This window comes from Astatotilapia calliptera, chromosome 13, assembly GCF_964374335.1.
Source record: "Astatotilapia calliptera chromosome 13, fAstCal68.1, whole genome shotgun sequence".
NCBI lineage: Eukaryota > Metazoa > Chordata > Actinopteri > Cichliformes > Cichlidae > Astatotilapia > Astatotilapia calliptera.
Genome location: NC_137434.1, coordinates 20,250,764 through 20,263,814, shown reverse-complemented (window position 1 = coordinate 20,263,814; position 13,051 = coordinate 20,250,764).

The following is a 13,051-nucleotide window of genomic DNA, read 5'->3' as shown; positions in this document are numbered from 1 at the left end:
AGCTGTCTTCTTAAACATTTATCATCTGTATTTTTATTGAGATGATGCATAGAGAATTCAGCAAATCTGATCTTGAACAATGCTTTACTATAGCACCAATCTTCCAACACCTTTATTCTCCCACGATGATTAAGTCATGGAGAAATAATAATTAACCCGAAAAATCATTTAAGGGTCCCTCCCACTACTGCTGCTGTTGATGTGGCAGCAGAACAAAGACTTTATACAAAAGCATCAGGATTGAAAGTTAAAGGCTTTCTTAATTGCAGAGCTTCTAGAAGGAGTGGGAAAAGAATAAAAGAAGCCACGAAAAAGGATGGAGGTAGGCATTATCTCGCCAAATGCTGTGGCAGTTTTCAAAGGTCCCTTCCATCTGTGTCATCTATCCTACTTAAATCCAATGCAAAACAAATTGAATCAAAAAATTTGAAACAATCATGTCTTGTCATAAGACAAAACTGCCCCCAGTAAATTGAATTATTCACCAAAAGGGCAAAAGATGAGCTGACCATATCACTGTGAAGCACACCAAGCGAGGGCAATTAGCTGAAAGTATTCAGTGAGTTTGGAAGGAGCCCCAGTCTGGAGGTGTGTGCATACCACATCTCCCTGGGAGATTTAGTGAGTGGGTAGTGTAGTGGCAGACACAAACCTGCCATACACGAAATGCTGTGTACAGACCTAGCGATTAAGTCACTGTGCGTGGGAAGGACAAGAAAGCAGAGGAGGAAGAAGAAGAACATGAGTTTGCTGGATGACTTCATGCGACCCGAGTGTCAGGGCACGACGAAGGAGTGGCGCTCGCTACAGTTCTCCCACTCCGACAAAGTAAAAGTTGTTTGTGTAAAAAAAAACATTTACGACCATGTGAGGTAAAAATTCAGTTCAGTATCAAAGGATTTATGGTTTTATGTGAGCTTTAAACGCTGTACAAATTTGACTTCCTGATCAGATTATGTCAGGTCTCTTAAACTGATCAAGCTCAATTTAAAATGTCAGTGCAGTCACCGTCTTTACAGTGTTGTCTGAGTTTATTGAACAAGCTATAACAGGTCATCATACCACAATAGTAAAGTAGAAGTAGATTGCAGGAGATTACACAGAATACAGTATGTGTGTGCAAATTTATCATAAAGGACAAAGCTCATAAACAAAATATTAATAACTCATAAAAGCATGCAAACATGCCAGACCTCTAAATTCCTGAAAATATGCAGTGATGAAGTTTTAGAGCTAAAGAGCCACTACAATCTAAATGTGGCATTTCACACGGGTGTTTTAAAAGACTGTAGCAAAATAAATTGGCTGTCAAATTTGTGCAAGACTGCCACAGTAGCTGGAGTCACCCGTGTGCTGCAACCTCTTTTAATCAGCAGCAGCTACAGCGAGCTGAATAAGAAAAGAATCACCGTGCACACACTGAGAAAATGTAACTGACTCATTTTTTTAATTTCTGTTAGACAATCTTTCACCGTGAGCTCCCTCTGATCTGCTCATTAATTGCAGAAGCACATAGAAGGGTTTACATACAGTATCCGTAGATGTTTAAACATGACATATCCGAGGAAAACAGCAGATAATGATGATAATGAAGGCATGACTTTCTATTATGTCCCCTTGTCTCACTAGGCCTCTATTCTCTAGTTTTCTTTGTCTTTAATCTCCAAGTATTCCTTATATAGCAGTTTATCCTAATCTCTTCCAGTAAATCTACCAGACAAACCACATAATGTGAATCATGGGAATGTTGGTCTTAAATGTCAAAGTTTTCCCCATGCCCTTAAGCAAACAGCCTGCCCTGCTCATAGATGTAATAAAAAGACCATCTATTTTTGTCCAGGAATGCCGCATTTGTTTTGTTTTTTTCCCCTGGGTTTTTTTATTTATTTATTTATTTATATTTTTTGTCCCCCAAACCACTACAGAAACGTTTAAAGAGTATCACTGCCTTCAAGCGAAAACCTCATGCTACTGTTTTCAGTATCTTCAAGGACTTCATGGTTAATTTTAACATTCCACAAATTTATAAAGGCAATAATTCAAAATTTAAAAATAAAAAAAAAATCTGATTTGAAAGCTTTTCACATGATAAAATTAATGAGCAGCAAGAGTTATTTGTTTTGATACCATGGATAACTCACCATAAGGACAAAGTCCACACTGCGTGTTCACGTCTGCAGCAAAAATGTCAAGCAAATATTAAATTAATAGCATTACAAGTCTGTTATGCTCCAGCCATCTGTTCAGCATGTAAACATTGATTCTACTGCTTATGGACATGCCAATATCTGTTTATGTATCTGCATATTTTGAGCATTAACTGAATACTGATGCCCACTTGCTTTTCCAAAGTGAGACAAATTTAAACTATAAAAAAATGATTTAAGATGAGTGATCAAGGAGCTCACTTTCACAAACTGGCTCAAGCTGCAATCATGTGAAAAAGAAAGTTTTATTCGTAGTCCCATGAAAAATAAAGAGCATCATTACTGAGCAGTAACTGAGGGTCAGTAGCAGCTAGGTCCTGCTAATTAAATGCACTTAATTAACTGATTATCAGTAAGTGTGACCACTAGTTTTGGCATTTTGTTAGTGTGGAGCATCTTGGTGTGTGTTAACACAGTACTACAATTTTCCCAGGAGTGGACATCCCAGCAGACTAGCCCAAAGGTCAGACAATACTCAGAGAAACTACAAAAAACCCACGTCTACATTTGGGTCAGATCTTAGTTTGCAGGTTAAATTTAATGACAGTATAACAGAAAAAGGCTGAACTAGCAAGGCTTGTTTGGAAGGGCTGGAGAAAATCTCATCTCTCCTAAAAGAACATGCCAGCGTTGCTTAGCTTTTCAAAGTTGCATCTGAACAAAAGACATAATTTCTGGGACAATGTTGCTTAATGCACAGCACTGTGTCAGCAAATCAGCACAAACACTTCCTACCAACTGTCAGGCAGTGGTGGAGGGGTGATGTTTGGGGTATGACCTGACAACCCAGTATCACAGCAAAACGTGTTATAGACATGCCCGTTCCTCGTGTCTATTTCACACTTTGCCTCTCCAAAACATGAAATGGAGACGCATCTAGAAGAGACCAGCAGACAGAGGTAATATATTTAAAGCCAAGACGTCGGTAGTGAGCAAAAAACATAAAAAGTGCATCCCAGAGTCCTTAAAAAGCAGAAACGATTAAGCTAGTAAAGGGTGAATTGAATGAGGTGGACCAGCGTGTCTATGACATGTTTTGCCATGAGTAGCAAAATATGCTGGAGTCAAATGTGAGGCCATCTGTCCAACACCTAAAGCTTAGCTGAAACTGTGTCATGCAATGGGACAATGATCCCAAACACACAGAATAGCTGAAGGAGAAAAGACTCAATGTGCTGCAGTGGCACAATCAAAGTGAAGACTTCAGCTGATTGAAATGCCAGGACTTTCAGAAAGCTGTTCATAAACAAATGCCTGCAAACCTCCATGAACTGAAGTAATGTTGTAAAGAAAAAACTCCTCTACGACAATACGACAGACTGATAAAGTAACGCAGTGGCTTCAAGTTATTGCTACAAGTGGTTCTACATGTTATTGTATTATGTGGAGTACTTAGTTTTTCACAGGATTCCAAAGTCCTGTGAACTCTTGTGTGAAAAGAAACAAATCCACACAAGATGTTATTTTTCATTAAAAGATAATTTATCAAACATAAACCACCACAAACACCAAAAAGGTTGAGTGAACTAGACAGACAGCAATTCATCTAGGCCAGCTTTTACAACCTGGAAGCCCCAGGATAACTGCAGTGGCTTATAACCCTCCCTTGTCAACCAGTCATCATCAAGAGTAGGCCAGGACCACCTCGGAGACAGTGGGAGGGGTGACATAGTCACCAAATCCAACAGAGACCATATCTGTCCACCTTAAATTGAATTGTAATCCATCCAATAGAGACCAAAATAGACATTTCATTCTGAAGCACAAATGTCAACTCAGACTAGTGATTGTGCTGTATAACCACAGAAGTCAGTGGCATTCATCCTCTCGAGACCAGTCACCCTGTGTAATACATTGGCAAGCCATCAAATAGTTCAATTTTCAATGATCATAAACACAAAAGGATCAAGTTTTATTTATTTATTTGTTTAAATAAAAGTCATCATGATGATATCGGAAAATTGGTCAATTAATTTTACTGGAAAAACACATTAATTTAGGGTAATTTTATTCACTCAGATTTCCCGTTGTTCTGGAATGGTTCTACATCACTAAATCATATCACTCCATCTATCCATCCATCCATCTCCTCTCTTAGTCACTTATCCAGTTTTAGGCTTATGGTCTCCTGAGAAACAGTGTTCATAAAAACATGCAATATTTTAAATGTTTTTGTTTAGAAAAAAGTTTAAATAAAAAAGTTTTTTGTTTGTTTTGTTGCGTTTGTTGAAAAGAATGATATCAAAAAACAAATTTTCCATGACTTCAGACAAAAACATCTGCTAATGCAATCCCCACAAAAGTGTTATTGTAGCTATAAGATATTGTTATTAAGACTTCTTTCAAAGGGCATTTGTGGTATGATTTTCATGTGCTACACACAAGCTCTAATTAAGAAGTACAGACATTATCTTGCTAGCACATGGTACAACGTGAGAACCACATTGTTCCAGAGTCAAAGCAATAAAAGCACTAATGAACCTACTGTAACCCCATTTGGTCTTTATGCAAACCTTGACTGTTGTCCAGCTTTGAGAAGTACACTACCGGCACCGTCCTCAGAATAATCAAAGAGTTTCACGGTGCATTCACTGTGCAATCAATTAAACATGCATGTTTTGAAGAGATATATGCTTCTTTCAGATCTGTGCATTTCTAAATTTTGACAGGAAAAGACAGGAGGGAACAAAAGACTCATGCACATGTATGATAAAGGAAACATGAGACCTCACTTCAAGTACTTCCTCTTTCTCCTGCAGCTTCTTCTTGTCTGAGTCACACACACAGCTGAGTAATGTTGCCCTGAATCAAACAGAAAGCTCCAGAGGTGGGAATTCTTCTACACTTCTTAAAAATAGATCAGAGGGTAAAAGATGCTCCACATTTTTTATTCCTCATCAAAATTCAAGACAAGGCAGCAGAAAGGTTAAGGTGTAACCACAAAGCTTTTATTTGCAAGTGAATAATAAAGCTAATCTATTTAAATACAAATGCTTGCTCCAGGTGTTTATCACTGCTTCTTAAAGAGTACTCCACAGTACTCTGTGATTTCCTGCTTGGCCACTTTTAAGGCATCATGTGGATATGGTAATGTTTTGGTGACTTTAACTAGAACAGAGGGTTTCCACTTTACAGCAGGCTGCCATACTGGCAGATGAGTTTACCCTAACTCATAAGACAGATGCTGTGGAGTGTGACATCCCTTCTCACTACAATACATCTTGGAGAGCTAGGAGGGAGCCAGCTAACGAGGCTGAAAAAGTGGTGGTTTCAAGTTCCAAAGCAAAACTGTGTTTCTTCTGCCACAAGCCTGGCCATGTGGTTGCTGATTGTGTGAAACTGGCACTTAAGCGGAAAGCGTATCGAAAGGGAAGAAGGCCTGATTTGAAAACAGTCACTCATGGTTCTCAAACTAACAAGGTTGTCAGGCCCAGCAAAGGACCACACTTGGGGCATAGTTGTTTAAGGGGCTCCTGTGGTCAGTGTAAGGGATCAATTAACTCTGAGCGGCCGCTGGTTGACAATTTCCTAGGTCCCCAAAATGACCTGCAGGGGGACAGGCTGTGTATAAAACCACCAGTAAGACCCGCAACCCTGGCTAACAAACATGCCTGTACCGGTGACTTGAGGAATCGTCTGCAAAGTGTTGCAGAAAGGTCTTCTGACTGCCTGTGTTCTCCACATGTGATGGCTCAAAAAAGCCCTAGCCATCACATGAGACATTGTTTTGAGGGTCTGGGGCCACCTTCAGTAAGTATTTTGAACCCATTGAGATGGGGTTGGCAGCTTCCGCTGACAATGCCTAACCGTTGCTATGGGGTTTGGTAGGTGGAAAGCCTGCGATTTGTTGATGCGATGGTTACGGACTTGATTAGTTGTTTTGGTTATCATAATCATTTGACAAACCACGGGTTTGTATTTATGGGAGGGGGTGTTACGGCCCTAGCAGGGCCTCCTCCTGAAGGTGCCTGTGTGGGCGTGTCCCACCACTTCTTCTGCCTGAGGTGCCACCTTTCCCTGTTACACAGCTGACTCACATCAGTAATTAAAAGTATTTAAGCCCAGGGAAAGGTGAGCTCTGGGCCAGAGTGCCATTTTTTGTGGTGTTTGCAGCTAGTGAGCTGTGTGTGTTTTGTGGTGTTTGCAGCTAGTGAGCTGTCTGTGTTTTGTGGTGATTGCAGCTAGTGAGCTGTGTTTGTGGTTTCCAGCTAGTGAGCTGCGCTTTCCTTTTGACTTTGCTTTATTGACCAACGCCTGAGTTTTGTTTGTTTTTCTTAAATGGTGATAGCGGCTTGTCCGTCTCTCTTAGTTGAGCTACTTTAATAAAACTCTTTAATTTAACCCTTTTGCCTCCTTGACTCCTTTTTCTGACCTGGACACCTTTTGTTACTTCCCCCTCACCGCCTAGACCCCTCAGGGGAACGTAACACAGCTGCTCTGAGAGCATCAATGCTGACAGTTAATGAGAGGATGATGTATGTGGCTTCAGTGTTCAGACTGAGTCATTTCTAACCATCTGCTTCATGATCACGAGATACAATAACGGGAGAAAGTTGGGGTGAATTTGCGATTTTTGTGCATAACAGCTTTTTGTCAAATGATTGATTTCATTTTGATTTATTAGGATATTTTACATTAACAACAAAATATAACTCAGTATGAAATAATAGATTTCGTTATGAGGTGTAGCTTTGAAGCTCCGTGTTTGCGAGTCGGCTTTTGAAGGTATGAGTTGATAGCTGAAAGGTAAATACTGTAGCTTGCAGCATACAGATGGATGAATACATGAAATATAGACTGCCATTCGATGAGGAGGGTTATATCAGATGGTACTCTGCAGTAAAACAAATTCAGGTTGTCCTATTAACAATGTGTGCATGTAATATAAATTGATCGAGGTGTTACCTCAGCTATAACCCAACTGCACCTGCATCTGGAAACTTTGTGTCAGACAAGTTAAGTCTGGTTTTAACAAACTGCCGACAAGCTTACAGCAACAAATGCTGTCTGTGCTCCCCGAGTCTTTTTCTGACCTTCATGTTTCGAGTTAGCATGCAGCCCATGTTTACCCATCCTGCCAAGTATAAAAGGCACATATTCAGACAGCTGCCTCCTACTTCACTGATAGAACACTGCATCCAGACTCCCATCTTACTCAAATCCATTAATTTCACTCAATAGTGTCTCAATTTTAATTAAATCCATTTTTTTAATTTGTCACACGCTGTTATCAAGCTACAGTGGCACTCTACTGATGTAATTATGCAAGAAAAACTGTTGTTTTCAGTCACATACCCATTCAAAGCAGCGTACTTCTATAATATCTAATAAGCACACCAGTGCATCACTAGCTTCTGTCATTTTGATATAAATCCTTCAGATAAACTTTAGGCTATGAGCCAATGCCGTGAAATGCGCCTGACAGGTATTTCCACCTTTTTCATTACCTTGCTGTCAGCTGCAGTGAGGGTTGTGTGTGATAAAAATGTGCCAAAGACCCAGTGTGACATGTGGTACCATTAAAAATCCCATCAGACAATAATTGAGACCAAAGAGGGGCACATCTAAACTGACACAGGGAGGACGTTTATCCTTTATGAGGTGAGTGAAAGCTCGCAGAAGGTTAAAGCAAAAGCAGAAGTGAAGAAAACAACAATGGTTATATTATAACATACTGCATTGATAGATTCATGGTCCGAGAGGGAAAAATATGTCCACTAATGCTGAGTGGAGCAATATGAAGAATAGAAATAGAAGGGCATTTAAACGTAACAGGATGTGACTGTCGCTCACTGACCATATATGTCTTTTTCCAGCCTTGTTCCAGTCAGTCAATACCCTCAAATGCTGAGGAAATTTCCGGCAGAAATGTAAGGAGGCTGCCATTATAAGAGGCAGAAAAAACCCAAAGAGAGGGATTGTGAATCTATCAGTAGAACTGCGAACAAAAGTGATCCATGTAATTATTCTTTCAGACACCTAAGAGCCCACGGCTTAGGGAAAATCCATCAAGTCATTTCATTATCGGAGAGACGTCAGCATTGAAAAGAACTGGAGACAATGGAGCCACTTTCTGGAGAACTGTGGTTACACATGAATAAGCCTCTCTCACAGAGGTCAAATGAACATACAAGCTGCGAAAAGGAGAATCACTATCGAGTGAAAATACTTGAGAACAATGGTTGAGAGGCACCTACAATTGCTGATGACCTTCTTGTATATTTCCCATTGTGAAAACATAAGTGCATCCAGGAACAAAAATGTAGTGATCTGAGAAGAATTTGAAAAGCATTCCAGTTCCGTGCTCAGTACTTAACCACATCTTGAAAGGACACTCCTTTAGATCCTTTTCATTGCACGGTGTTATCAGTAAAGGACACAAAGCAGTTATGTCTATTTACATCAGCTTGAGTACAAGTGCAAAGAACAAGTTCAAAGCTTTGTTGAACCAAGTGAAACTATGCTCACAGCACAGTTAAAAAAATTTTTAAAAACTCCTGGTTTCTTCCACTGGACAGCGTCTGCATGGGTTTTGTCTCAATAATCAATTTTCCTCAAATTTTGAACACTACACTCATCAAATGAAGTGGAAAACTATAGGTGTGAATTTGTGAAAACCTTTTGAAGGACTCTAAACGTGCCAGCACGTGGAGTATATGCAGTGTATGTTAAATTTCCTTGCAAACACAGAACGTGCAACATGTTCCACAGCAGAAGCACCATCAACACCATCCGCCATCCATTAGCTGATATGTGTGATTGTATGAGCGAGTTTGGATGCACATGTAAAGAGAGGGATCTAAAAGGGAAAGCAAATAAAAGCTGGCATGACATTAACCTGAGAGAGAAAGGGAATCATCATGCAATCATCGCCTGCTGTGAACTATGAAAGCTTCTTATACATTTACCCTGGTCCAGTGGTCACACTTCTCACTAAAAGGCAAAAGAAAAATTTCCAGGCTGCTGATAGATTACCGGCAAGAAATGCTACCATAACGTGTGTTATGGTAGTATTGCAGGGGCCTTGCACTGAGTGCCGCCAGAAAAGCTTTAAATCTGCATATATTTGGCAATCTACTGAAAGGCTATAATATCTTTCTGTGAAAGGATTTTCTTTAATTTGGTACTTTGATGATGATGGTAAAAATCATTTCCACATGATTAAGGAACATGATAAAGAGATATTCATATTCCTCCTTTATTATCTAATAACTCACTTTTAATAACTGTGTTTATTAATAGCACCAACAACAAAGATTCTTGTTTCTCACAAATCTGAATCATCATTCAGCACATCATCACATTACAAAAGCAATTATCAATGCATTTTAAGTTTGGCATACTGTAATTATTTGTGACGAATGAGGAGGATGAGTCAGAGATAAAGCAGTGCAGCAGCACAGATGATAGTTGCACATTGACCTTGCTTGACTGAACAAAGAGTCTTGGTCGATGACTTTATAAATAGACATGTTCACTTTATGTGATTCAGAACGATATTTTTTGCATTCCCGTCACGTTTCCTGTCACACATGATACATCCAAATTAATTGAATCTTCTTTAATCACTCACACTTCTGTGTACTTGTCAACATCATAATATCACTTTGTATCAGTAGAGTAACATGTGTATTTCTTGCCTTACCAGGAAAGAATAGTAGTTTCACAACAGGAGACAGAAGTTCTGTAGTGGATCTTTGCGGGTTAAAATCCAGAGCAATTTCTAAGCCTCGATCAGTGTTGTGAGAGCCGATGTAGCCATTTATGTTTCACACATGAAAAACTGGGCTAAAGTACTGAAGACTGCGATTTGTGTCCTGTTTTAATCCAAAAGTCAACGATGTTTTGTATTTAAGCATGACTACAATTATCTTATAAATATAATAGAGTAATGTGCAAAAAACTAAGTCACCTTTAATTCTTCAATATGTTTTGTTAGGAAAATGAGAAATTGGTGAAGAGATTTATGGAAATATCTGCAAACATACATATTTAGGGAAAAATAGGGTTTATGCACTTTCGTTCCATTCCTTATGTAGCCTTCAGGAAAACTTCTCCAGGTTTCTGGAAGGACATTCAAAGCTTTCCTTTGCCTTTTGTTCTCATTCTCTATCAAGATGAGCCCGCACCACTTTAATAATGTTGAGGTCTGTGCTCTGTGGAGGCCAATCCATGACTGATAGTGTTTCACTGTATGCTTTTCTATACAGGTATGCTTTTACTGTACTAGCAGTGTGTGGAAGATCATTGTCATGAAGTCATTGTCCATCAGACTGTTTTCAGGTATTACATTATTTATCAAAGATGTACTTTTCTGCTTTAATATTCCATCAGTTTTGATAAGATCCCCACTGGCTGAAATCCAGCCCTGAGTCATGAAAGAGCCTCCACCATGTTTACCAGATGGCTGTAGACACTCACTGTTATACCTCTCATTTGACCTCCTCCATATATATTGATGATAATGAGTATATATGATGATGTGAAGCAAAAGTTTGGATTCATCAAGTTTTGGATTCATCACTCCATAACCTACATACAACCTGTTGTTGTTGTAGTTTTTTGACAGGCTAGAAATAAAATGCCTAAAGATAAGTTGTCACTTATGTGAAGACACAACAGCGGTTCATCCAATGAGTGAAAAAGCAGCCAATATTCAAAAAACATTTGAAAGACCTGTAGGAAGAAAACCAAAATTCCTCCCTAACTATAGATAAATACCCAGATAATGCTGTTTTTTTTTTAGCATTCTGATAATTAAAAAAGAAAAAGAAAAAAAAACAGCTTTGGCAAAGTATTGATTTATTGGGGGGGGGGGGGGGGGGGGCATTATAGACTGTCAAGTACACAATTCTGCAAATGCTAAATGTTAGATGAAGATGAGGCTTTATAAATATTTGTTACTAACACACTAGCTTTGAAAATCTACGCACTAACTACAAACTCTATGCCAAATGAGCCAAAAATAAAAACACCTTTTCAAAGGCAAACAATCCTTAAAAAACTCAATCATTAAATGAAAAAAGATCATCTGATTAGCATGCAAAGCACCAGATCTATTGCAAATATACCACACTATCTAGACAAATAACAGGGAAAAAGTACTTATTTTTCTTTCATTTTTTAACCCCTTTATCAAACAACAAGAACACGCAAGAAAAACAATGCAATAGAGAACACAACACTAATTAAGCTGCATGTGAAGGAGTAGGTTTTGCTTACTGGAGGACCCAAATATTAACACAAAGGAGGTAGAAGGAGCAAAATCCAAATCCTCACAAAGGTCAGACACAGGCGAACAAGTCCAGTAAGGGGCAGATAAAAGACCAGCTCAAAAAAATCAGACAAAAGGTCACATGTGGGATAAAAACCGCAAACATAGTGGAACACAAAAATATATGAGAACCACGGGAAATGCTTGTCAGCTCGAGTCTGACAAGTGAGAGGTAAACAACTAGAAGTTTAATTATGGAAGAGGGTGATAAGCTTATTGGAAACTGGTGTGACTTATACAACACAGGTGAAACTACAGGGCAGGCCAGATGATTACAAAGGCAGCATTACAACCCGACTCAAAAGCCTCAACATAACCATAGAGACTGACACCAGATGTTTTTTTAAAGAATAGTTTTTATTTTAAATTACATAATAAGTTAGCTAAAACAAACCAGCATAAAGACAAAGATTGGTGTGCCTCGATAAAACTTGCCTCAGGCATGCGTTTATCCACACTTCACCAGGTGTGGTCAATTCAGCCCAGGCAACACCCAAAGACTCTTGCACTGCCACTGCAAAAAGAATAGGGGTTGCAACCATGGAAAGAAGACTGCAAATTACTTAACAGCAAGTAAACATCATACCACAAAGAATATGAATTCACTTTGAAGCAGTTACCGAATGCACAGGTTATAGCTTCTATTAATGGTTATGGAGGTAGTGACAGTATTTGAGTTCCAGAGTATAAAGAACAGAAATGTTTCTTAATAAAACGTATGTGCCCCTTTTTTGTATTTATTTGAGTGTTTTATCTCTCTATTTTTATTGTTATATTTGTATTTTTTGTAATATTGAACATAAGCAGACTTGTATGAGTATGTGTCCCTGTGCACATTGTCATTCAACATGAGTGTGTGTCTTTCAAACACTGAAAAGGAAAAAAAAATCATTGACAAAAATGTTGCATTTCTCTATTTCAACAGAATGACAAAAACAGAGTCCCAGCTGAGGGCAACTCTATTGTGCAATCAAATGAGATAGCAGGATGAGTTTCCTCACACCGAAATTGAAGTCATAGAACAGTTCAACCATGACTGATTGCCTCTGCTCAGGACTCATAGTACACAGAGATTTATCTCTATCATTCTTTTACCCCTAGTCCCTGCAAAGAAGAAAATGAGAAACTGTTGTTTAGAGACCAATATACACACCATGAGGACTCCTCAACACATGGATGGTCCAATAGCACCATTTTTGTTCTGTTCAGTGTAAATAAAAGATGAAAATAACACAGCAATACACAGGTTTGCTGCTGTGGTGTTTAAACAATGCTGTATACTAAGTATACTAAGAATCCCTTAGTATTACTTAGACCCAAAGTGAGCCAAAAATACCTCACACAGCACTACACCACCACCACTAGCCTGAACCGGTAATACAAGACAGCATGGATCCATGCCTTCATGTTGTTTATGCCAAATTTTGACCCCAGGCAACATTTTTCTAGTTTTCTATTGTCCAATTTGATGACTGCTTTCAAATTGTAGCCTCAGTTTCAAGTTTTTAAGTGACAGGAGTCCCACCTGCTGTGGTCTTCAGCTGCATTAGCGCATCTGCTTCAGAATTTA